At 43.6% G+C, this 24,011-nt stretch overlaps 10 non-coding genes across 10 annotated transcripts; 5 read left to right on the forward strand and 5 right to left on the reverse strand.

Moving 5' to 3' along the window:
* The first annotated feature begins 33 nt into the window (after nt 1-33).
* Nucleotides 34-116, forward strand: TRNAL-UAA (transfer RNA leucine (anticodon UAA)). The gene has a single exon. It is a non-coding gene; the product is annotated as a tRNA-Leu (tRNA).
* A 294-nt stretch (nt 117-410) lies between these two features.
* TRNAL-UAA (transfer RNA leucine (anticodon UAA)) lies at nt 411-493 on the reverse strand. The gene has a single exon. It is a non-coding gene; the product is annotated as a tRNA-Leu (tRNA).
* A 4,829-nt stretch (nt 494-5,322) lies between these two features.
* Nucleotides 5,323-5,405, forward strand: TRNAL-UAA (transfer RNA leucine (anticodon UAA)). The gene has a single exon. It is a non-coding gene; the product is annotated as a tRNA-Leu (tRNA).
* A 294-nt stretch (nt 5,406-5,699) lies between these two features.
* TRNAL-UAA (transfer RNA leucine (anticodon UAA)) lies at nt 5,700-5,782 on the reverse strand. The gene has a single exon. It is a non-coding gene; the product is annotated as a tRNA-Leu (tRNA).
* Nucleotides 5,783-10,612: 4,830 nt separating this feature from the next.
* Nucleotides 10,613-10,695, forward strand: TRNAL-UAA (transfer RNA leucine (anticodon UAA)). Its single transcript has one exon. It is a non-coding gene; the product is annotated as a tRNA-Leu (tRNA).
* Nucleotides 10,696-10,981: 286 nt separating this feature from the next.
* Nucleotides 10,982-11,064, reverse strand: TRNAL-UAA (transfer RNA leucine (anticodon UAA)). Its single transcript has one exon. It is a non-coding gene; the product is annotated as a tRNA-Leu (tRNA).
* A 4,830-nt stretch (nt 11,065-15,894) lies between these two features.
* TRNAL-UAA (transfer RNA leucine (anticodon UAA)) lies at nt 15,895-15,977 on the forward strand. The gene has a single exon. It is a non-coding gene; the product is annotated as a tRNA-Leu (tRNA).
* Nucleotides 15,978-16,271: 294 nt separating this feature from the next.
* On the reverse strand, nt 16,272-16,354 carry TRNAL-UAA (transfer RNA leucine (anticodon UAA)). Its single transcript has one exon. It is a non-coding gene; the product is annotated as a tRNA-Leu (tRNA).
* Nucleotides 16,355-21,188: 4,834 nt separating this feature from the next.
* On the forward strand, nt 21,189-21,271 carry TRNAL-UAA (transfer RNA leucine (anticodon UAA)). Its single transcript has one exon. It is a non-coding gene; the product is annotated as a tRNA-Leu (tRNA).
* A 294-nt stretch (nt 21,272-21,565) lies between these two features.
* TRNAL-UAA (transfer RNA leucine (anticodon UAA)) lies at nt 21,566-21,648 on the reverse strand. The gene has a single exon. It is a non-coding gene; the product is annotated as a tRNA-Leu (tRNA).
* Nucleotides 21,649-24,011: the final 2,363 nt, after the last annotated feature.

The following is a 24,011-nucleotide window of genomic DNA, read 5'->3' on the forward strand; positions in this document are numbered from 1 at the left end:
AAGTGCCATGTTGTTGCTCTTTCCTGCACAGGTACCAGGATGGCCGAGTGGTTAAGGCGTTGGACTTAAGATCCAATGGACATGTGTCCACGTGGGTTCAAGCCCCACTCCTGATAGAGAGATTTTGTAATTCATTATGCACCAAATGGAAAGCATTAAGTCAGGTATCATAAACAAATAAGTCACCTATAATAAACGAAAAAGCATACTGTAATACAACCTGCAACAAAAGGTTACTAAGTTTCAAAGAGAAATGTACAATACAAGGCGTTTACTTTTTTGGGGGTAGAAAAATACACGTTAATCGATATGAAGATTTTATATGTAGCTCTTATTTTAATATTAATCAGGAGCAACTGAAAAGTGCGTGAAATTGAAATGAACAGTGTCACGGGAGAGAAAAAATGATATACCAGGAGTGGGGCTCAAACCCACGCAGACACATGTCCATTGGATCTTAAGTCCAACACCTTAACCACTCGGCCACCCTGGTCTACATAGTGCAGGTGTGCCTGCAATCATGATATAGTTGTTTTTCAGGAGAAGAATCATCTATACTATCAGCCCTCCCAACAGGAAAAGCAGAATTCAAAACCCCCAAAATATCCCTCAGCTTTTGCATGGAAATAGGATGCCATTGATCCAACCTGGATCCATCCTCCATCGCCCAGCCAGCAACAATTCTCCTACACATTTCTCCTTCCATGGTATCATAATCCCAAAAGTACTTACCGAAAAATGTAATACCTGCCATCTTCCCTGTTATAGCCACCACCGCCAATCCTAGGTCAATATGTGTCATAATGAAGCAGACTCCATCCTCCCTCCTATACCGTGACATGTAAGGTCCCTCATACCTCCTTAATGCACCAGACTCAATAAATTCTGCCTAGGCCTTGCCATATGACCTCAAAGTAGATGGAGCAATGGACTGACGAATCAATTGTAACATCCTTAGATTCCCAGCTCCCAAAGGTCCACCGTCAAAGCCGTTTTAAGCAAATCTGCTCCCGGCACCAGTACACCGAATCTCTGCCACTGTGAACGAGATAGCCCATCAGTGATATCATTATTCACACCTGGAACATACTGACCCTTAAACAAAATATTGAATTTCAGACAATGAAGCAAAAATAAACGCAACAACTTCAAAACTTTTTCATCTCGAGCCTTCTGTGAATTGACTAAATTAACAACTGTTTGGCTATCCACATTAAAAACCACTCGCCTGTTTGCTAAAAGGTTACCACACAACACTAAAGCAACCATCAAATGGAAAAAAACTCCAGAAACGAAATGCTATGGTGTGCCTCTCTCCAAGAATCCGGCCATGACTCAGCAGTCCAATCACCATCTCAGAAAACCAAACCATGGGCTCCCGAATCATCAGAAAAAATTTGAACTTGCCATAACCATTCATCCTCAACCGTCAACATGTTAACACCATTATTACTTTGCTGGAAAGAAACCAACATTCTGAAGTCAGCATTGATGACCTCTTTAAGCCGAATTCTGGGATGAGGTAAAACAGCACCTTTGACTGAAAAACCAAGGCACCTACAAAGAGCTCTACCAACTCTCACCACACGGCACGCAAACTTCAAAGAACCCAATAAGGCTTGCACCTGCTGTAACTCCAGCTTATCCGTGGAAACAGCCTCCTCCAACAGAGAAATCAACTTTTGAACTTATCCACCGGAAACCGTACCTCAGATTTCTCTGAGTTCAATATAGCAGGGCCTTCAGTCTTATCCGGAGCCAAAGGTACTTCCATCTCCTCCATACACTTCTGAAATTCAATTAACCCTTTTTTACATTCATTGGACCACTGCAAGCCCATCAGAAAAGAGTCACCTAGGTAGTTCGTGTCATGCCCGAGCCCAGTCTTCTGTTGGAAAAACCACTGCAAAAAACAACTACAAGTTTCAAACAGGGAACAAGAAACAGAACAGCCCATTGGCAACATTATATCCACAAATATAGAATCCTCAGATTAAAGACCCAACAATGAAAAATCCTCAGGATGTACCGGCAATAGTCAAAAGACAGATTGAATGTCTAACTTTGCCATTTGTGCCTTCCTTCCACAAGCCCTTACCAACTTAATTGCCTCTTCCACTGATGTGCAATGCACTATGGAGTCTTCATGTGCAATTAAATCATTAACTGACTCCCCTGCAGCCCACGATAGATGATGAATCAATCTAAACTCACCTTGTTGTGTTTTAGGCACAACACCCAGTGGTGAAATTGTTAAGTTATGAATCGGCCAGGTATCCCATGGACCCACCATTCTGCCAGCCTCCAATTCCGTCCTCAATTTCTTTCTCACCACTTCCGGATTCTCAACTGCAGATTTCAAATTTTTTCTCTGTCTTCTATGACCTTGATAACATAGCTTGAAACCCTCAAGAAAACTCTAGTACAGTAACTTGGCCTCCTCACGCCTCGGATAAAACTGCAACCAATAAAACAAAATATCAAATTTATTAGGAGAAGGGCCCTTTTCCCACCATCTGCTGTATCCGACCCCTTCCCCTATCACCACCTCTACCTGCATTAGCCTTCCATCCCCATTGCATCCCTCCAAAACATTGCACCAATGGATGTTTGCCCCTGCAATTGGAGCAATTGTGCATGAACTTGCACTGGAGTCGTGTGCATGACCCTCTGTTGAAGGACCAACAAGATCCATTCTGTGGGAACTGAGCTCTCGTGAAACTACCCACCCTAGATTGGTTGGGATGCCCCTGACAGGGCTTGTAAGGAACCAGAAGACTACTAGCTGTGTGTAACGCTGAGGCATTCTTGGAAGTACACAACCCTTGCATCCAAATCTCATTATAAATATCTCACCATTCTTTATCTGGAAATAATGCCATCTGGGCTCTAAGTTCTTCATTATATCTAAAACATCCAAAACCACCATAGTCTATTTGAGCCCACCTAAAAACGTCCATGTATTTTAATAGAGAAATACAACGCTCCGGATGCCTCTCACAATAAACGCTAGCAATGATTAAGAATACTGACATCCAATTCTCAAGGGTAGTGGGAACTTTCGGCCTCCTAGCTAATTCCCATTCCTCCTCCTTTGACCCTTCCTTAGCCCACACTTCTCTATGTAATAATTTAAAAACATCAACAAACTCACCTTTACAAATGTTTTCCTTCATGGCTTGGGTGAGATGCGCCCCCAAAGGCAAGAACAACCCCATATATGGCAACTTTTTACTTTTTACACTACCCTCACCTGAGTTTCCTTTTTCCTTACCTGGCTCTGCCTTAGAAGCCTCCTCACCACTTGCCTCTGACTTACCATCATTGACTCCGACTTTTTTGTTCACAGCCTTCCCAAATGGACATTGTCTGCATCTTTAACTGCTTCATTATTTGCATCATCTTTCCCACTCAATCTACCCAAACTTCCTTATGCTAACGCAAAAGGGTATTACCCACTGTTACAGACACCAAACACACTACCTTCATGCTTAACTCTTCACACCCCATAGCCACAGCAGCCTGTGTCTCACCTTTTTTGAATGAAACCACTTGCAGGTACCTGATTATTCATCTTGACTTTCCGATTACGCTGCACCATCAAAGGGGGCAAATCCTGAAACACACCAAAACTCTTTCCTCTGTTAGAACAGCTCACCTAATTTCTTTGCTGCATCTCCTTCCCCGAAGTCTCATTCCCACCCTCACAATTCTCCCCATCCTTAGTCTCCTGGTCGTCATCGTAATCCATCAATTCATCATGCAAAATGAGCCCCGAAGCCAACGAGACAGCACCTTGGCTGATAGCTGGGATCTTGAAGCCGTGATTGTACCATAAATCAAATGATTCACCAGGCCACTCCCTTGTAATCGGGTTGATCGCTCTGGATGCAACCCTCTCTTATGACTGGCATTTTAAAGGTGCCCAGACCTTTACCGGCGTCTCCGCTGTTGTCTTATTTTTCATGACGTCCTTTGGCATGGCTCGTCCTCCTGAGCTGCGAAGCCCAAAGGAGCTGTCACACCCCAAAAATGCTTCAGCCACCCCAGGGTGTGCTTTCTTAAGCTCACCCCTGACAAAGCTATGCCCATCTTCCTGTAATTGCTGGACTCTATTGAAATTGACCTCACTTGTGTCAAAATTATAAACCACCTGTTGCTCCGAGACAAACACAAAGGGGCAGATTTAAGGAAAGTGGCTCTGCCGGTGCAGCGCCACGTTCCTTGCACCCCTTAACGCCCCTGTACCGCCACCATGTGTGAGCTATATATATAATAATACGGCGCACCATGGCACAGGGTAGGGGCATTAGCGTTATATTTTTTACGCTATTGATGTACTCTGCAAGATTAGCGCCATCATTTTGGGACTAATCCTGCAGAGTACATAGGGGCCCATTATAAATAATGGTATTCCCCCTTTTAACGCCTCCTCTGAGTAGGCGTTAAAAGTGTAAAACAAATGGCTCAAGGAAATCTCTTAGATTGCCTTGCGCCATTTTTTCGGGCTCCCTAATGGGCGAACGCCCACCTTGTATAAATTATGCCTGACCCTTCCCCACCACACCGCTTCCTCTACTGCCAACTCTATGCCTCCCAGCCATTCCCGTGCAGTGCGGCAAACGAAGCGACCCACGCGGAGTCAAGAGTTCGCTCTTGGCTACAACACCAGCCCCAGAGACACCCTTCTCAAAAAGCAACCTGTCAGGTGAGGAACGAGCGTGCCCACTCTCTAACAAGGGAACGCCCCCTTTGCACACATCATGCATATATTATGCATGATGTGGCGCAAAGTGTTAACAAGTTGGCGCAAACCTAGCTTGCGCCACCTTGTAAATATTTTGCTATGGTAGTGGCCTATGATCTTCACATTTGCGGCAAAATAAATTCTGCAAATGTAGCGCTAAGGGCCGCAAGGGCCTTGTAAATCTGTCCCAAAGTGTTTTAGATTGTGTGAAGTGTAGTTTTGAGTCTTGAAAAGGGGTTAGTGTGATATTTCTTAAGATTATCGTCAATTTGCAGACATATTTAATAGGACATGTGACAAAAACGGTGTGAAAAAAGCGCACCTTTTTTCGTCCTACACGCTGATAATCTGAAACATGTTTGATAGGTATGGTTGTATTTTTTTTTTATTAAGTACATGCACGTTTTATAGAGGAGAGGCATGACATTACCTTGTATTCCTGAAATGTGTTTTGCGTAACCTGATAAAATATATAGATATGAAAATATATATATATATAGAAAGCTCAATGTCACACCGTGAGCACTCTTGATATCTATAATAAGTGCCATGTTGTTGCCCTTTCCTGCACAGGTACCAGGATGGCCGAGTGGTTAAGGCGTTGGACTTAAGATCCAATGGACATGTGTCCACGTGGGTTCAAGCCCCACTCCTGGTAGAGAGATTTTGTAATTCATTATGCACCAAATGGAAAGCATTAAGTCAGGTATCATAAACAAATAAGTCACCTATAATAAACGAAAAAGCATACTGTAATACAACCTGCAACAAAAGGTTACTTAGTTTCAAAGAGAAATGTACAATACAAGGCGTTTACTTTTTTGGGGGTAGAAAAATACACGTTAATCGATATGAAGATTTTATATGTAGCTCTTATTTTAATAATAATCAGGAGCAACTGAAAAGTGCGTGAAATTGAAATGAACAGTGTCACGGGAGAGAAAAAATGATATACCAGGAGTGGGGCTCGAACCCACGCAGACACATGTCCATTGGATCTTAAGTCCAACACCTTAACCACTCGGCCACCCTGGTCTACATAGTGCAGGTGTGCCTGCAATCATGATATAGTTGTTTTTCAGGAGAAGAATCATCTATACTATCAGCCCTCCCAACAGGAAAAGCAGAATTCAAAACCCCCAAAATATCCCTCAGCTTTTGCATGGAAATAGGATGCCATTGATCCAACCTGGATCCATCCTCCATCGCCCAGCCAGCATCAATTCTCCTACACATTTCTCCTTCCATGGTATCATAATCCCAAAAGTACTTACCGAAAAATGTAATACCTGCCATCTTCCCTGTTATAGCCACCACCGCCAATCCTAGGTCAATATGTGTCATAATGAAGCAGACTCCATCCTCCCTCCTATACCGTGACATGTAAGGTCCCTCATACCTCCTCAATGCACCAGACTCAATAAATTCTGCCTAGGCCTTGCCATATGACCTCAAAGTAGATGGAGCAATGGACTGACAAATCAATTGTAACATCCTTAGATTCCCAGCTCCCAAAGGTCCACCGTCAAAGCCGTTTTAAGCAAATCTGCTCCCGGCACCAGTACACCGAATCTCTGCCACTGTGAACGAGATAGCCCATCAGTGATATCATTATTCACACCTGGAACATACTGACCCTTAAACAAAATATTGAATTTCAGACAATGAAGCAAAAATAAACACAACAACTTCAAAACTTTTTCATCTCGAGCCTTCTGTGAATTGACTAAATTAACAACTGTTTGGCTATCCACATTAAAAATCACTCGCCTGTTTGCTAAAAGGTTACCACACAACACTAAAGCAACCATCAAATGGAAAAAAACTCCAGAAACGAAATGCTATGGTGTGCCTCTCTCCAAGAATCCGGCCATGACTCAGCAGTCCAATCACCATCTCAGAAAACCAAACCATGGGCTCCCGAATCATTAGAAAAAATTTGAACTTGCCATAACCATTCATCCTCAACCGTCAACATGTTAACACCATTATTACTTTGCTGGAAAGAAACCAACATTCTGAAGTCAGCATTGATGACCTCTTTAAGCCGAATTCTGGGATGAGGTAAAACAGCACCTTTGACTGAAAAACCAAGGCACCTACAAAGAGCTCTACCAACTCTCACCACACGGCACGCAAACTTCAAAGAACCCAATAAGACTTGCACCTGCTGTAACTCCAGCTTATCCGTGGAAACAGCCTCCTCCAACAGAGAAATCAACTTTTGAACTTATCCACCGGAAACCGTACCTCAGATTTCTCTGAGTTCAATATAGCAGGGCCTTCAGTCTTATCCGGAGCCAAAGGTACTTCCATCTCCTCCATACACTTCTGAAATTCAATTAACCCTTTTTTACATTCATTGGACCACTGCAAGCCCATCAGAAAAGAGTCACCTAGGTAGTTTGTGACATGCCCGAGCCCAGTCTTCTGTTGGAAAAACCACTGCAAAAAACAACTACAAGTTTCAAACAGGGAACAAGAAACAGAACAGCCCATTGGCAACATTATATCCACAAATATAGAATCCTCAGATTAAAGACCCAACAATGAAAAATCCTCAGGATGTACCGGCAATAGTCAAAAGACAGATTGAATGTCTAACTTTGCCATTTGTGCCTTCCTTCCACAAGCCCTTACCAACTTAATTGCCTCTTCCACTGATGTGCAATGCACTATGGAGTCTTCATGTGCAATTAAATCATTAACTGACTACCCTGCAGCCCACGATAGATGATGAATCAATCTAAACTCACCTTGTTGTGTTTTAGGCACAACACCCAGTGGTGAAATTGTTAAGTTATGAATCGGCCAGGTATCCCATGGACCCACCATTCTGCCAGCCTCCAATTCCGTCCTCAATTTCTTTCTCACCACTTCCGGATTCTCAACTGCAGATTTCAAATTTTTTCTCTGTCTTCTATGACCTTGATAACATAGCTTGAAACCCTCAAGAAAACTCTAGTACAGTAACTTGGCCTCCTCACGCCTCGGATAAAACTGCAACCAATAAAACAAAATATCAAATTTATTAGGAGAAGGGCCCTTTTCCCACCATCTGCTGTATCCGACCCCTTCCCCTATCACCACCTCTACCTGCATTAGCCTTCCATCCCCATTGCATCCCTCCAAAACATTGCACCAATGGATGTTTGCCCCTGCAATTGGAGCAATTGTGCATGAACTTGCACTGGAGTCGTGTGCATGACCCTCTGTTGAAGGACCAACAAGATCCATTCTGTGGGAACTGAGCTCTCGTGAAACTACCCACCCTAGATTGGTTGGGATGCCCCTGACAGGGCTTGTAAGGAACCAGAAGACCACTAGCTGTGTGTAACGCTGAGGCATTCTTGGAAGTACACAACCCTTGCATCCAAAGCTCATTATAAATATCTCACCATTCTTTATCTGGAAATAATGCCATCTGGGCTCTAAGTTCTTCATTATTTCTAAAACATCCAAAACCACCATAGTCTATTTGAGCCCACCTAAAAACGTCCATGTATTTTAATAGAGAAATACAACGCTCCGGATGCCTCTCACAATAAACGCTAGCAATGATTAAGAATACTGACATCCAATTCTCAAGGGTAGTGGGAACTTTCGGCCTCCTAGCTAATTCCCATTCCTCCTCCTTTGACCCTTCCTTAGCCCACACTTCTCTATGTAATAATTAAAAAACATCAACAAACTCACCTTTACAAATGTTTTCCTTCATGGCTTGGGTGAGATGCGCCCCCAAAGGCAAGAACAACCCCATATATGGCAACTTTTTACTTTTTACACTACCCTCACCTGAGTTTCCTTTTTCCTTACCTGGCTCTGCCTTAGAAGCCTCCTCACCACTTGCCTCTGACTTACCATCATTGACTCCGACTTTTTTGTTCACAGCCCCCCCAAATGGACATTGTCTGCATCTTTAACTGCTTCATTATTTGCATCATCTTTCCCACTCAATCTACCAAAACTTCCTTATGCTAACGCAAAAGGGTATTACCCACTGTTACAGACACCAAACACACTACCTTCATGCTTAACTCTTCACACCCCATAGTCACAGCAGCCTGTGTCTCACCTTTTTTGAATGAAACCACTTGCAGGTACCTGATTATTCGTCTTGACTTTCCGATTACGCTGCACCATCAAAGGGGGCAAATCCTGAAACACACCAAAACTCTTTCCTCTGTTAGAACAGCTCACCTAATTTCTTTGCTGCATCTCCTTCCCCGAAGTCTCATCCCCACCCTCACAATTCTCCCCCTCCTTAGTCTCCTGGTCGTCATCGTAATCCATCAATTCATCATGCAAAATGAGCCCCGAAGCCAACGAGACAGCACCTTGGCTGATAGCTGGGATCTTGAAGCCGTGATTGTACCATAAATCAAATGATTCACCAGGCCACTCCCTTGTAATCGGGTTGATCGCTCTGGATGCAACCCTCTCTTATGACCGGCATTTTAAAGGTGCCCAGACCTTTACCGGCGTCTCCGCTGTTGTCTTATTTTTCATGACGTCCTTTGGCATGGCTCGTCCTCCTGAGCTGCGAAGCCCAAAGGAGCTGTCACACCCCAAAAATGCTTCAGCCACCCCAGGGTGTGCTTTCTTAAGCTCACCCCTGACAAAGCTATGCCCATCTTCCTGTAATTGCTGGACTCTATTGAAATTGACCTCACTTGTGTCAAAATTATAAACCACCTGTTGCTCCGAGACAAACACAAAGGGGCAGATTTAAGGAAAGTGGCTCTGCCGGTGCAGCGCCACGTTCCTTGCACCCCTTAACGCCCCTGTACCGCCACCATGTGTGAGCTATATATATAATAATACGGCGCACCATGGCACAGGGTAGGGGCATTAGCGTTATATTTTTTACGCTATTGATGTACTCTGGAAGATTAGCGCCATCATTTTGGGACTAATCCTGCAGAGTACATAGGGGCCCATTATAAATAATGGTATTCCCCCTTTTAACGCCTCCTCTGAGTAGGCGTTAAAAGTGTAAAACAAATGGCGCAAGGAAATCTCTTAGATTGCCTTGCGCCATTTTTTCGGGCTCCCTAATGGGCGAACGCCCACCTTGTATAAATTATGCCTGACCCTTCCCCACCACACCGCTTCCTCTACTGCCAACTCTATGCCTCCCAGCCATTCCCGTGCAGTGCGGCAAACGAAGCGACCCACGCGGAGTCAAGAGTTCGCTCTTGGCTACAACACTAGCCCCAGAGACACCCTTCTCAAAAAGGAACCTGTCAGGTGAGGAACGAGCGTGCCCACTCTCTAACAAGGGAACGCCCCCTTTGCACACATCATGCATATATTATGCATGATGTGGCGCAAAGTGTTAACAAGTTGGCGCAAACCTAGCATGCGCCACCTTGTAAATATTTTGCTATGGTAGTGGCCTATGATCTTCACATTTGTGGCAAAATAAATTCTGCAAATGTAGCGCTAAGGGCCGCAAGGGCCTTGTAAATCTGTCCCAAAGTGTTTTAGATTGTGTGAAGTGTAGTTTTGAGTCTTGAAAAGGGGTTAGTGTGATATTTCTTAAGATTATCGTCAATTTGCAGACATATTTAATAGGACATGTGACAAAAACGGTGTGAAAAAAGCGCACCTTTTTTCGTCCTACACGCTGATAATCTTAAACATGTTTGATAGGTATGGTTGTATTTTTTTTTTTATTAAGTACATGCACGTTTTATAGAGGAGAGGCATGACATTACCTTGTATTCCTGAAATGTGTTTTGCGTAACCTGATAAAATATATAGATATGAAAATATATATATATATAGAAAGCTCAATGTCACACAGTGAGCACTCTTGATATCTATAATAAGTGCCATGTTGTTGCCCTTTCCTGCACAGGTACCAGGATGGCCGAGTGGTTAAGGCGTTGGACTTAAGATCCAATGGACATGTGTCCACGTGGGTTCAAGCCCCACTCCTGGTAGAGAGATTTTGTAATTCATTATGCACCAAATGGAAAGCATTAAGTCAGGTATCATAAACAAATAAGTCACCTATAATAAACGAAAAAGCATACAACCTGCAACAAAAGGTTACTAAGTTTCAAAGAGAATTGTACAATGCAAGGCGTTTACTTTTTTGGGGGTAGAAAAATACACGTTAATCGATATGAAGATTTTATATGTAGCTCTTATTTTAATATTAATCAGGAGCAACTGAAAAGTGCGTGAAATTGAAATGAACAGTGTCACGGGAGAGAAGAAATGATATACCAGGAGTGGGGCTCGAACCCACGCAGACACATGTCCATTGGATCTTAAGTCCAACACCTTAACCACTCGGCCACCCTGGTCTACATAGTGCAGGTGTGCCTGCAATCATGATATAGTTGTTTTTCAGGAGAAGAATCTTCTATACTATCACCCCTCCCAACAGGAAAAGCAGAATTCAAAACCCCCAAAATATCCCTCAGCTTTTGCATGGAAATAGGATGCCATTGATCCAACCTGGATCCATCCTCCATCGCCCAGCCAGCAACAATTCTCCTACACATTTCTCCTTCCATGGTATCATAATCCCAAAAGTACTTACCGAAAAATGTAATACCTGCCATCTTCCCTGTTATAGCCACCACCGCCAATCCTAGGTCAATATGTGTCATAATGAAGCAGACTCCATCCTCCCTCCTATACCGTGACATGTAAGGTCCCTCATACCTCCTCAATGCACCAGACTCAATAAATTCTGCCTAGGCCTTGCCATATGACCTCAAAGTAGATGGAGCAATGGACTGACGAATCAATTGTAACATCCTTAGATTCCCAGCTCCCAAAGGTCCACCGTCAAAGCCGTTTTAAGCAAATCTGCTCCCGGCACCAGAACACCGAATCTCTGCCACTGTGAACGAGATAGCCCATCAGTGATATCATTATTCACACCTGGAACATACTGACCCTTAAACAAAATATTGAATTTCAGACAATGAAGCAAAAATAAACGCAACAACTTCAAAACTTTTTCATCTCGAGCCTTCTGTGAATTTACTAAATTAACAACTGTTTGGCTATCCACATTAAAAACCACTCGCCTGTTTGCTAAAAGGTTACCACACAACACTAAAGCAACCATCAAATGGAAAAAAACTCCAGAAACGAAATGCTATGGTGTGCCTCTCTCCAAGAATCCGGCCATGACTCAGCAGTCCAATCACCATCTCAGAAAACCAAACCATGGGCTCCCGAATCATCAGAAAAAATTTGAACTTGCCATAACCATTCATCCTCAACCGTCAACATGTTAACACCATTATTACTTTGCTGGAAAGAAACCAACATTCTGAAGTCAGCATTGATGACCCCTTTAAGCCGAATTCTGGGATGAGGTAAAACAGCACCTTTGACTGAAAAACCAAGGCACCTACAAAGAGCTCTACCAACTCTCACCACACGGCACGCAAACTTCAAAGAACCCAATAAGGCTTGCACCTGCTGTAACTCCAGCTTATCCGTGGAAACAGCCTCCTCCAACAGAGAAATCAACTTTTGAACTTATCCACCGGAAACCGTACCTCAGATTTCTCTGAGTTCAATATAGCAGGGCCTTCAGTCTTATCCGGAGCCAAAGGTACTTCCATCTCCTCCATACACTTCTGAAATTCAATTAACCCTTTTTTACATTCATTGGACCACTGCAAGCCCATTAGAAAAGAGTCACCTAGGTAGTTCGTGACATGCCCGAGCCCAGTCTTCTGTTGGAAAAACCACTGCAAAAAACAACTACAAGTTTCAAACAGGGAACAAGAAACAGAACAGCCCATTGGCAACATTATATCCACAAATATAGAATCCTCAGATTAAAGACCCAACAATGAAAAATCCTCAGGATGTACCTGCAATAGTCAAAAGACAGATTGAATGTCTAACTTTGCCATTTGTGCCTTCCTTCCACAAGCCCTTACCAACTTAATTGCCTCTTCCACTGATGTGCAATGCACTATGGAGTCTTCATGTGCAATTAAATCATTAACTGACTCCCCTGCAGCCCACGATAGATGATGAATCAATCTAAACTCACCTTGTTGTGTTTTAGGCACAACACCCAGTGGTGAAATTGTTAAGTTATGAATCGGCCAGGTATCCCATGGACCCACCATTCTGCCAGCCTCCAATTCCGTCCTCAATTTCTTTCTCACCACTTCCGGATTCTCAACTGCAGATTTCAAATTTTTTCTCTGTCTTCTATGACCTTGATAACATAGCTTGAAACCCTCAAGAAAACTCTAGTACAGTAACTTGGCCTCCTCACGCCTCGGATAAAACTGCAACCAATAAAACAAAATATCAAATTTATTAGGAGAAGGGCCCTTTTCCCACCATCTGCTGTATCCGACCCCTTCCCCTATCACCACCTCTACCTGCATTAGCCTTCCATCCCCATTGCATCCCTCCAAAACATTGCACCAATGGATGTTTGCCCCTGCAATTGGAGCAATTGTGCATGAACTTGCACTGGAGTCGTGTGCATGACCCTCTGTTGAAGGACCAACAAGATCCATTCTGTGGGAACTGAGCTCTCGTGAAACTACCCACCCTAGATTGGTTGGGATGCCCCTGACAGGGCTTGTAAGGAACCAGAAGACCACTAGCTGTGTGTAACGCTGAGGCATTCTTGGAAGTACACAACCCTTGCATCCAAAGCTCATTATAAATATCTCACCATTCTTTATCTGGAAATAATGCCATCTGGGCTCTAAGTTCTTCATTATTTCTAAAACATCCAAAACCACCATAGTCTATTTGAGCCCACCTAAAAACGTCCATGTATTTTAATAGAGAAATACAACGCTCCGGATGCCTCTCACAATAAACGCTAGCAATGATTAAGAATACTGACATCCAATTCTCAAGGGTAGTGTGAACTTTCGGCCTCCTAGCTAATTCCCATTCCTCCTCCTTTGACCCTTCCTTAGCCCACACTTCTCTATGTAATAATTAAAAAACATCAACAAACTCACCTTTACAAATGTTTTCCTTCATGGCTTGGGTGAGATGCGCCCCCAAAGGCAAGAACAACCCCATATATGGCAACTTTTTACTTTTTACACTACCCTCACCTGAGTTTCCTTTTTCCTTACCTGGCTCTGCGTTAGAAGCCTCCTCACCACTTGCCTCTGACTTACCATCATTGACTCCGACTTTTTTGTTCACAGCCCCCCCAAATGGACATTGTCTGCATCTTTAACTGCTTCATTATTTGCATCATCTTTCCCACTCAATCTACCAAAACTTCCTTATGCTAACGCAAAAGGGTATTACCCACTGTTACAGACACCAAACACACTACCTTCATGCTTAACTCTTCACACCCCATAGTCACAGCAGCCTGTGTCTCACCTTTTTTGAATGAAACCACTTGCAGGTACCTGATTATTCGTCTTGACTTTCCGATTACGCTGCACCATCAAAGGGGGCAAATCCTGAAACACACCAAAACTCTTTCCTCTGTTAGAACAGCTCACCTAATTTATTTGCTGCATCTCCTTCCCCGAAGTCTCATCCCCACCCTCACAATTCTCCCCCTCCTTAGTCTCCTGGTCGTCATCGTAATCCATCAATTCATCATGCAAAATGAGCCCCGAAGCCAACGAGACAGCACCTTGGCTGATAGCTGGGATCTTGAAGCCGTGATTGTACCATAAATCAAATGATTCACCAGGCCACTCCCTTGTAATCGGGTTGATCGCTCTGGATGCAACCCTCTCTTATGACCGGCATTTTAAAGGTGCCCAGACCTTTACCGGCGTCTCCGCTGTTGTCTTATTTTTCATGACGTCCTTTGGCATGGCTCGTCCTCCTGAGCTGCGAAGCCCAAAGGAGCTGTCACACCCCAAAAATGCTTCAGCCACCCCAGGGTGTGCTTTCTTAAGCTCACCCCTGACAAAGCTATGCCCATCTTCCTGTAATTGCTGGACTCTATTGAAATTGACCTCACTTGTGTCAAAATTATAAACCACCTGTTGCTCCGAGACAAACACAAAGGGGCAGATTTAAGGAAAGTGGCTCTGCCGGTGCAGCGCCACGTTCCTTGCACCCCTTAACGCCCCTGTACCGCCACCATGTGTGAGCTATATATATAATAATACGGCGCACCATGGCACAGGGTAGGGGCATTAGCGTTATATTTTTTACGCTATTGATGTACTCTGCAAGATTAGCGCCATCATTTTGGGACTAATCCTGCAGAGTACATAGAGGCCCATTATAAATAATGGTATTCCCCCTTTTAACGCCTCCTCTGAGTAGGCGTTAAAAGTGTAAAACAAATGGCGCAAGGAAATCTCTTAGATTGCCTTGCGCCATTTTTTCGGGCTCCCTAATGGGCGAACGCCCACCTTGTATAAATTATGCCTGACCCTTCCCCACCACACCGCTTCCTCTACTGCCAACTCTATGCCTCCCAGCCATTCCCGTGCAGTGCGGCAAACGAAGCGACCCACGCGGAGTCAAGAGTTCGCTCTTGGCTACAACACTAGCCCCAGAGACACCCTTCTCAAAAAGCAACCTGTCAGGTGAGGAACGAGCGTGCCCACTCTCTAACAAGGGAACGCCCCCTTTGCACACATCATGCATATATTATGCATGATGTGGCGCAAAGTGTTAACAAGTTGGCGCAAACCTAGCTTGCGCCACCTTGTAAATATTTTGCTATGGTAGTGGCCTATGATCTTCACATTTGTGGCAAAATAAATTCTGCAAATGTAGCGCTAAGGGCCGCAAGGGCCTTGTAAATCTGTCCCAAAGTGTTTTAGATTGTGTGAAGTGTAGTTTTGAGTCTTGAAAAGGGGTTAGTGTGATATTTCTTAAGATTATCATCAATTTGCAGACATATTTAATAGGACATGTGACAAAAACGGTGTGAAAAAAGCGCACCTTTTTTCGTCCTACACGCTGATAATCTTAAACATGTTTGATAGGTATGGTTGTATTTTTTTTTTTATTAAGTACATGCACGTTTTATAGAGGAGAGGCATGACATTACCTTGTATTCCTGAAATGTGTTTTGCGTAACCTGATAAAATATATAGATATGAAAATATATATATATATAGAAAGCTCAATGTCACACAGTGAGCACTCTTGATATCTATAATAAGTGCCATGTTGTTGCCCTTTCCTGCACAGGTACCAGGATGGCCGAGTGGTTAAGGCGTTGGACTTAAGATCCAATGGACATGTGTCCACGTGGGTTCAAGCCCCACTCCTGGTAGAGAGATTTTGTAATTCATTATGCACCAAATGGAAAGCATTAAGTCAGGTATCATAAACAAATAAGTCACCTATAATAAACGAAAAAGCATACTGTAATACAACCTGCAACAAAAGGTTACTAAGTTTCAAAGAGAATTGTACAATGCAAGGCGTTTACTTTTTTGGGGGTAGAAAAATACACGTTAATCGATATGAAGATTTTATATGTAGCTCTTATTTTAATATTAATCAGGAGCAACTGAAAAGTGCGTGAAATTGAAATGAACAGTGTCACGGGAGAGAAAAAATGATATACCAGGAGTGGGGCTCGAACCCACGCAGACACATGTCCATTGGATCTTAAGTCCAACACCTTAACCACTCGGCCACCCTGGTCTACATAGTGCAGGTGTGCCTGCAATCATGATATAGTTGTTTTTCAGGAGAAGAATCATCTATACTATCAGCCCTCCCAACAGGAAAAGCAGAATTCAAAACCCCCAAAATATCCCTCAGCTTTTGCATGGAAATAGGATGCCATTGATCCAACCTGGATCCATCCTCCATCGCCCAGCCAGCAACAATTCTCCTACACATTTCTCCTTCCATGGTATCATAATCCCAAAAGTACTTACCGAAAAATGTAATACCTGCCATCTTCCCTGTTATAGCCACCACCGCCAATCCTAGGTCAATATGTGTCATAATGAAGCAGACTCCATCCTCCCTCCTATACCGTGACATGTAAGGTCCCTCATACCTCCTCAATGCACCAGACTCAATAAATTCTGCCTAGGCCTTGCCATATGACCTCAAAGTAGATGGAGCAATGGACTGACGAATCAATTGTAACATCCTTAGATTCCCAGCTCCCAAAGGTCCACCGTCAAAGCCGTTTTAAGCAAATCTGCTCCCGGCACCAGAACACCGAATCTCTGCCACTGTGAACGAGATAGCCCATCAGTGATATCATTATTCACACCTGGAACATACTGACCCTTAAACAAAATATTGAATTTCAGACAATGAAGCAAAAATAAACGCAACAACTTCAAAACTTTTTCATCTCGAGCCTTCTGTGAATTGACTAAATTAACAACTGTTTGGCTATCCACATTAAAAACCACTCGCCTGTTTGCTAAAAGGTTACCACACAACACTAAAGCAACCATCAAATGGAAAAAAACTCCAGAAACGAAATGCTATGGTGTGCCTCTCTCCAAGAATCCGGCCATGACTCAGCAGTCCAATCACCATCTCAGAAAACCAAACCATGGGCTCCCGAATCATCAGAAAAAATTTGAACTTGCCATAACCATTCATCCTCAACCGTCAACATGTTAACACCATTATTACTTTGCTGGAAAGAAACCAACATTCTGAAGTCAGCATTGATGACCCCTTTAAGCCGAATTCTGGGATGAGGTAAAACAGCACCTTTGACTGAAAAACCAAGGCACCTACAAAGAGCTCTACCAACTCTCACCACACGGCACGCAAACTTCAAAGAACCCAATAAGGCTTGCACCTGCTGTAACTCCAGCTTATCCGTGGAAACAGCCTCCTCCAACAGAGAAATCAACTTTTGAACTTATCCACCGGAAACCGTACCTCAGATTTCTCTGAGTTCAATATAGCAGGGCCTTCAGTCTTATCCGGAGCCAAAGGTACTTCCATCTCCTCCATACACTTCTGAAATTCAATTAACCCTTTTTTACATTCATTGGACCACTGCAAGCCCATCAGAAAAGAGTCACCTAGGTAGTTCGTGACATGCCCGAGCCCAGTCTTCTGTTGGAAAAACCACTGCAAAAAACAACTACAAGTTTCAAACAGGGAACAAGAAACAGAACAGCCCATTGGCAACATTATATCCACAAATATAGAATCCTCAGATTAAAGACCCAACAATGAAAAATCCTCAGGATGTACCGGCAATAGTCAAAAGACAGATTGAATGTCTAACTTTGCCATTTGTGCCTTCCTTCCACAAGCCCTTACCAACTTAATTGCCTCTTCCACTGATGTGCAATGCACTATGGAGTCTTCATGTGCAATTAAATCATTAACTGACTCCCCTGCAGCCCACGATAGATGATGAATCAATCTAAACTCACCTTGTTGTGTTTTAGGCACAACACCCAGTGGTGAAATTGTTAAGTTATGAATCGGCCAGGTATCCCATGGACCCACCATTCTGCCAGCCTCCAATTCCGTCCTCAATTTCTTTCTCACCACTTCCGGATTCTCAACTGCAGATTTCAAATTTTTTCTCTGTCTTCTATGACCTTGATAACATAGCTTGAAACCCTCAAGAAAACTCTAGTACAGTAACTTGGCCTCCTCACGCCTCGGATAAAACTGCAACCAATAAAACAAAATATCAAATTTATTAGGAGAAGGGCCCTTTTCCCACCATCTGCTGTATCCGACCCCTTCCCCTATCACCACCTCTACCTGCATTAGCCTTCCATCCCCATTGCTTCCCTCCAAAACATTGCACCAATGGATGTTTGCCCCTGCAATTGGAGCAATTGTGCATGAACTTGCACTGGAGTCGTGTGCATGACCCTCTGTTGAAGGACCAACAAGATCCATTCTGTGGGAACTGAGCTCTCGTGAAACTACCCACCCTAGATTGGTTGGGATGCCCCTGACAGGGCTTGTAAGGAACCAGAAGACCACTAGCTGTGTGTAACGCTGAGGCATTCTTGGAAGTACACAACCCTAGCATCCAAAGCTCATTATAAATATCTCACCATTCTTTATCTGGAAATAATGCCATCTGGGCTCTAAGTTCTTCATTATTTCTAAAACATCCAAAACCACCATAGTCTATTTGAGCCCACCTAAAAACGTCCATGTATTTTAATAGAGAAATACAACGCTCCGGATGCCTCTCACAATAAACGCTAGCAATGATTAAGAATACTGACATCCAATTCTCAAGGGTAGTGGGAACTTTCGGCCTCCTAGCTAATTCCCATTCCTCCTCCTTTGACCCTTCCTTAGCCCACACTTCTCTATGTAATAATTAAAAAACATCAACAAACTCACCTTTACAAATGTTTTCCTTCATGGCTTGGGTGAGATGCGCCCCCAAAGGCAAGAACAACCCCATATATGGCAACTTTTTACTTTTTACACTACCCTCACCTGAGTTTCCTTTTTCCTTACCTGGCTCTGCCTTAGAAGCCTCCTCACCACTTGCCTCTGACTTACCATCATTGACTCCGACTTTTTTGTTCACAGCCCCCCCAAATGGACATTGTCTGCATCTTTAACTGCTTCATTATTTGCATCATCTTTCCCACTCAATCTACCCAAACTTCCTTATGCTAACGCAAAAGGGTATTACCCACTGTTACAGACACCAAACACACTACCTTCATGCTTAACTCTTCACACCCCATAGCCACAGCAGCCTGTGTCTCACCTTTTTTGAATGAAACCACTTGCAGGTACCTGATTATTCGTCTTGACTTTCCGATTACGCTGCACCATCAAAGGGGGCAAATCCTGAAACACACCAAAACTCTTTCCTCTGTTAGAACAGCTCACCTAATTTCTTTGCTGCATCTCCTTCCCCGAAGTCTCATCCCCACCCTCACAATTCTCCCCCTCCTTAGTCTCCTGGTCGTCATCGTAATCCATCAATTCATCATGCAAAATGAGCCCCGAAGCCAACGAGACAGCACCTTGGCTGATAGCTGGGATCTTGAAGCCGTGATTGTACCATAAATCAAATGATTCACCAGGCCACTCCCTTGTAATCGGGTTGATCGCTCTGGATGCAACCCTCTCTTATGACCGGCATTTTAAAGGTGCCCAGACCTTTACCGGCGTCTCCGCTGTTGTCTTATTTTTCATGACGTCCTTTGGCATGGCTCGTCCTCCTGAGCTGCGAAGCCCAAAGGAGCTGTCACACCCCAAAAATGCTTCAGCCACCCCAGGGTGTGCTTTCTTAAGCTCACCCCTGACAAAGCTATGCCCATCTTCCTGTAATTGCTGGACTCTATTGAAATTGACCTCACTTGTGTCAAAATTATAAACCACCTGTTGCTCCGAGACAAACACAAAGGGGCAGATTTAAGGAAAGTGGCTCTGCCGGTGCAGCGCCACGTTCCTTGCACCCCTTAACGCCCCTGTACCGCCACCATGTGTGAGCTATATATATAATAATACGGCGCACCATGGCACAGGGTAGGGGCATTAGCGTTATATTTTTTACGCTATTGATGTACTCTGGAAGATTAGCGCCATCATTTTGGGACTAATCCTGCAGAGTACATAGGGGCCCATTATAAATAATGGTATTCCCCCTTTTAACGCCTCCTCTGAGTAGGCGTTAAAAGTGTAAAACAAATGGCGCAAGGAAATCTCTTAGATTGCCTTGCGCCATTTTTTCGGGCTCCCTAATGGGCGAACGCCCACCTTGTATAAATTATGCCTGACCCTTCCCCACCACACCGCTTCCTCTACTGCCAACTCTATGCCTCCCAGCCATTCCCGTGCAGTGCGGCAAACGAAGCGACCCACGCGGAGTCAAGAGTTCGCTCTTGGCTACAACACCAGCCCCAGAGACACCCTTCTCAAAAAGCAACCTGTCAGGTGAGGAACGAGCGTGCCCACTCTCTAACAAGGGAACGCCCCCTTTGCACACATCATGCATATATTATGCATGATGTGGCGCAAAGTGTTAACAAGTTGGCGCAAACCTAGCTTGCGCCACCTTGTAAATATTTTGCTATGGTAGTGGCCTATGATCTTCACATTTGTGGCAAAATAAATTCTGCAAATGTAGCTCTAAGGGCCGCAAGGGCCTTGTAAATCTGTCCCAAAGTGTTTTAGATTGTGTGAAGTGTAGTTTTGAGTCTTGAAAAGGGGTTAGTGTGATATTTCTTAAGATTATCGTCAATTTGCAGACATATTTAATAGGACATGTGACAAAAACGGTGTGAAAAAAGCGCACCTTTTTTCGTCCTACACGCTGATAATCTTAAACATGTTTGATAGGTATGGTTGTATTTTTTTTTTTATTAAGTACATGCACGTTTTATAGAGGAGAGGCATGACATTACCTTGTATTCCTGAAACGTGTTTTGCGTAACCTGATAAAATATATAGATATGAAAATATATATATATATATATAGAAAGCTCAATGTCACACAGTGAGCACTCTTGATATCTATAATAAGTGCCATGTTGTTGCCCTTTCCTGCACAGGTACCAGGATGGCCGAGTGGTTAAGGCGTTGGACTTAAGATCCAATGGACATGTGTCCACGTGGGCTCAAGCCCCACTCCTGGTAGAGAGATTTTGTAATTCATTATGCACCAAATGGAAAGCATTAAGTCAGGTATCATAAACAAATAAGTCACCTATAATAAACGAAAAAGCATACTGTAATACAACCTGCAACAAAAGGTTACTAAGTTTCAAAGAGAAATGTACAATACAAGGCGTTTACTTTTTTGGGGGTTGAATAATACACGTTAATCGATATGAAGATTTTATATGTAGCTCTTATTTTAATATTAATCAGGAGCAACTGAAAAGTGCGTGAAATTGAAATGAACAGTGTCACGGGAGAGAAAAAATGATATACCAGGAGTGGGGCTCGAACCCACGCAGACACTTGTCCATTGGAGCTTAAGTCCAACACCTTAACCACTCGGCCACCATGGTCTACATAGTGCAGGTGTGCCTGCAATCATGATATAGTTGTTTTTCAGGAGAAGAATCATCTATACTATCAGGCCTCCCAACAGGAAAAGCAGAATTCAAAACCCCCAAAATATCCCTCAGCTTTTGCATGGAAATAGGATGCCATTGATCCAACCTGGATCCATCCTCCATCGCCCAGCCAGCAACAATTCTCCTACACATTTCTCCTTCCATGGTATCATAATCCCAAAAGTACTTACCGAAAAATGTAATACCTGCCATCTTCCCTGTTATAGCCACCACGGCCAATCCTAGGTCAATATGTGTCATAATGAAGCAGACTCCATCCTCCCTCCTATACCGTGACATGTAAGGTCCCTCATACCTCCTCAATGCACCAGACTCAATAAATTCTGCCTAGGCCTTGCCATATGACCTCAAAGTAGATGGAGCAATGGACTGACGAATCAATTGTAACATCCTTAGATTCCCAGCTCCCAAAGGTCCACCGTCAAAGCCGTTTTAAGCAAATCTGCTCCCGGCACCAGTACACCGAATCTCTGCCACTGTGAACGAGATAGCCCATCAGTGATATCATTATTCACACCTGGAACATACTGACCCTTAAACAAAATATTGAATTTCAGACAATGAAGCAAAAATAAACGCAACAACTTCAAAACTTTTTCATCTCGAGCCTTCTGTGAATTGACTAAATTAACAACTGTTTGGCTATCCACATTAAAAACCACTCGCCTGTTTGCTAAAAGGTTACCACACAACACTAAAGCAACCATCAAATGGAAAAAAACTCCAGAAACGAAATGCTATGGTGTGCCTCTCTCCAAGAATCCGGCCATGACTCAGCAGTCCAATCACCATCTCAGAAAACCAAACCATGGGCTCCCGAATCATCAGAAAAAATTTGAACTTGCCATAACCATTCATCCTCAACCGTCAACATGTTAACACCATTATTACTTTGCTGGAAAGAAACCAACATTCTGAAGTCAGCATTGATGACCTCTTTAAGCCGAATTCTGGGATGAGGTAAAACAGCACCTTTGACTGAAAAACCAAGGCACCTACAAAGAGCTCTACCAACTCTCACCACACGGCACGCAAACTTCAAAGAACCCAATAAGGCTTGCACCTGCTGTAACTCCAGCTTATCCGTGGAAACAGCCTCCTCCAACAGAGAAATCAACTTTTGAACTTATCCACCGGAAACCGTACCTCAGATTTCTCTGAGTTCAATATAGCAGGGCCTTCAGTCTTATCCGGAGCCAAAGGTACTTCCATCTCCTCCATACACTTCTGAAATTCAATTAACCCTTTTTTACATTCATTGGACCACTGCAAGCCCATTAGAAAAGAGTCACCTAGGTAGTTCGTGACATGCCCGAGCCCAGTCTTCTGTTGGAAAAACCACTGCAAAAAACAACTACAAGTTTCAAACAGGGAACAAGAAACAGAACAGCCCATTGGCAACATTATATCCACAAATATAGAATCCTCAGATTAAAGACCCAACAATGAAAAATCCTCAGGATGTACCTGCAATAGTCAAAAGACAGATTGAATGTCTAACTTTGCCATTTGTGCCTTCCTTCCACAAGCCCTTACCAACTTAATTGCCTCTTCCACTGATGTGCAATGCACTATGGAGTCTTCATGTGCAATTAAATCATTAACTGACTCCCCTGCAGCCCACGATAGATGATGAATCAATCTAAACTCACCTTGTTGTGTTTTAGGCACAACACCCAGTGGTGAAATTGTTAAGTTATGAATCGGCCAGGTATCCCATGGACCCACCATTCTGCCAGCCTCCAATTCCGTCCTCAATTTCTTTCTCACCACTTCCGGATTCTCAACTGCAGATTTCAAATTTTTTCTCTGTCTTCTATGACCTTGATAACATAGCTTGAAACCCTCAAGAAAACTCTAGTACAGTAACTTGGCCTCCTCACGCCTCGGATAAAACTGCAACCAATAAAACAAAATATCAAATTTATTAGGAGAAGGGCCCTTTTCCCACCATCTGCTGTATCCGACCCCTTCCCCTATCACCACCTCTACCTGCATTAGCCTTCCATCCCCATTGCATCCCTCCAAAACATTGCACCAATGGATGTTTGCCCCTGCAATTGGAGCAATTGTGCATGAACTTGCACTGGAGTCGTGTGCATGACCCTCTGTTGAAGGACCAACAAGATCCATTCTGTGGGAACTGAGCTCTCGTGAAACTACCCACCCTAGATTGGTTGGGATACCCCTGACAGGGCTTGTAAGGAACCAGAAGACCACTAGCTGTGTGTAACGCTGAGGCATTCTTGGAAGTACACAACCCTTGCATCCAAAGCTCATTATAAATATCTCAC

This window comes from Pleurodeles waltl, chromosome 5 (assembly GCF_031143425.1).
Source record: "Pleurodeles waltl isolate 20211129_DDA chromosome 5, aPleWal1.hap1.20221129, whole genome shotgun sequence".
Classification (NCBI taxonomy): Eukaryota; Metazoa; Chordata; class Amphibia; order Caudata; family Salamandridae; genus Pleurodeles; species Pleurodeles waltl.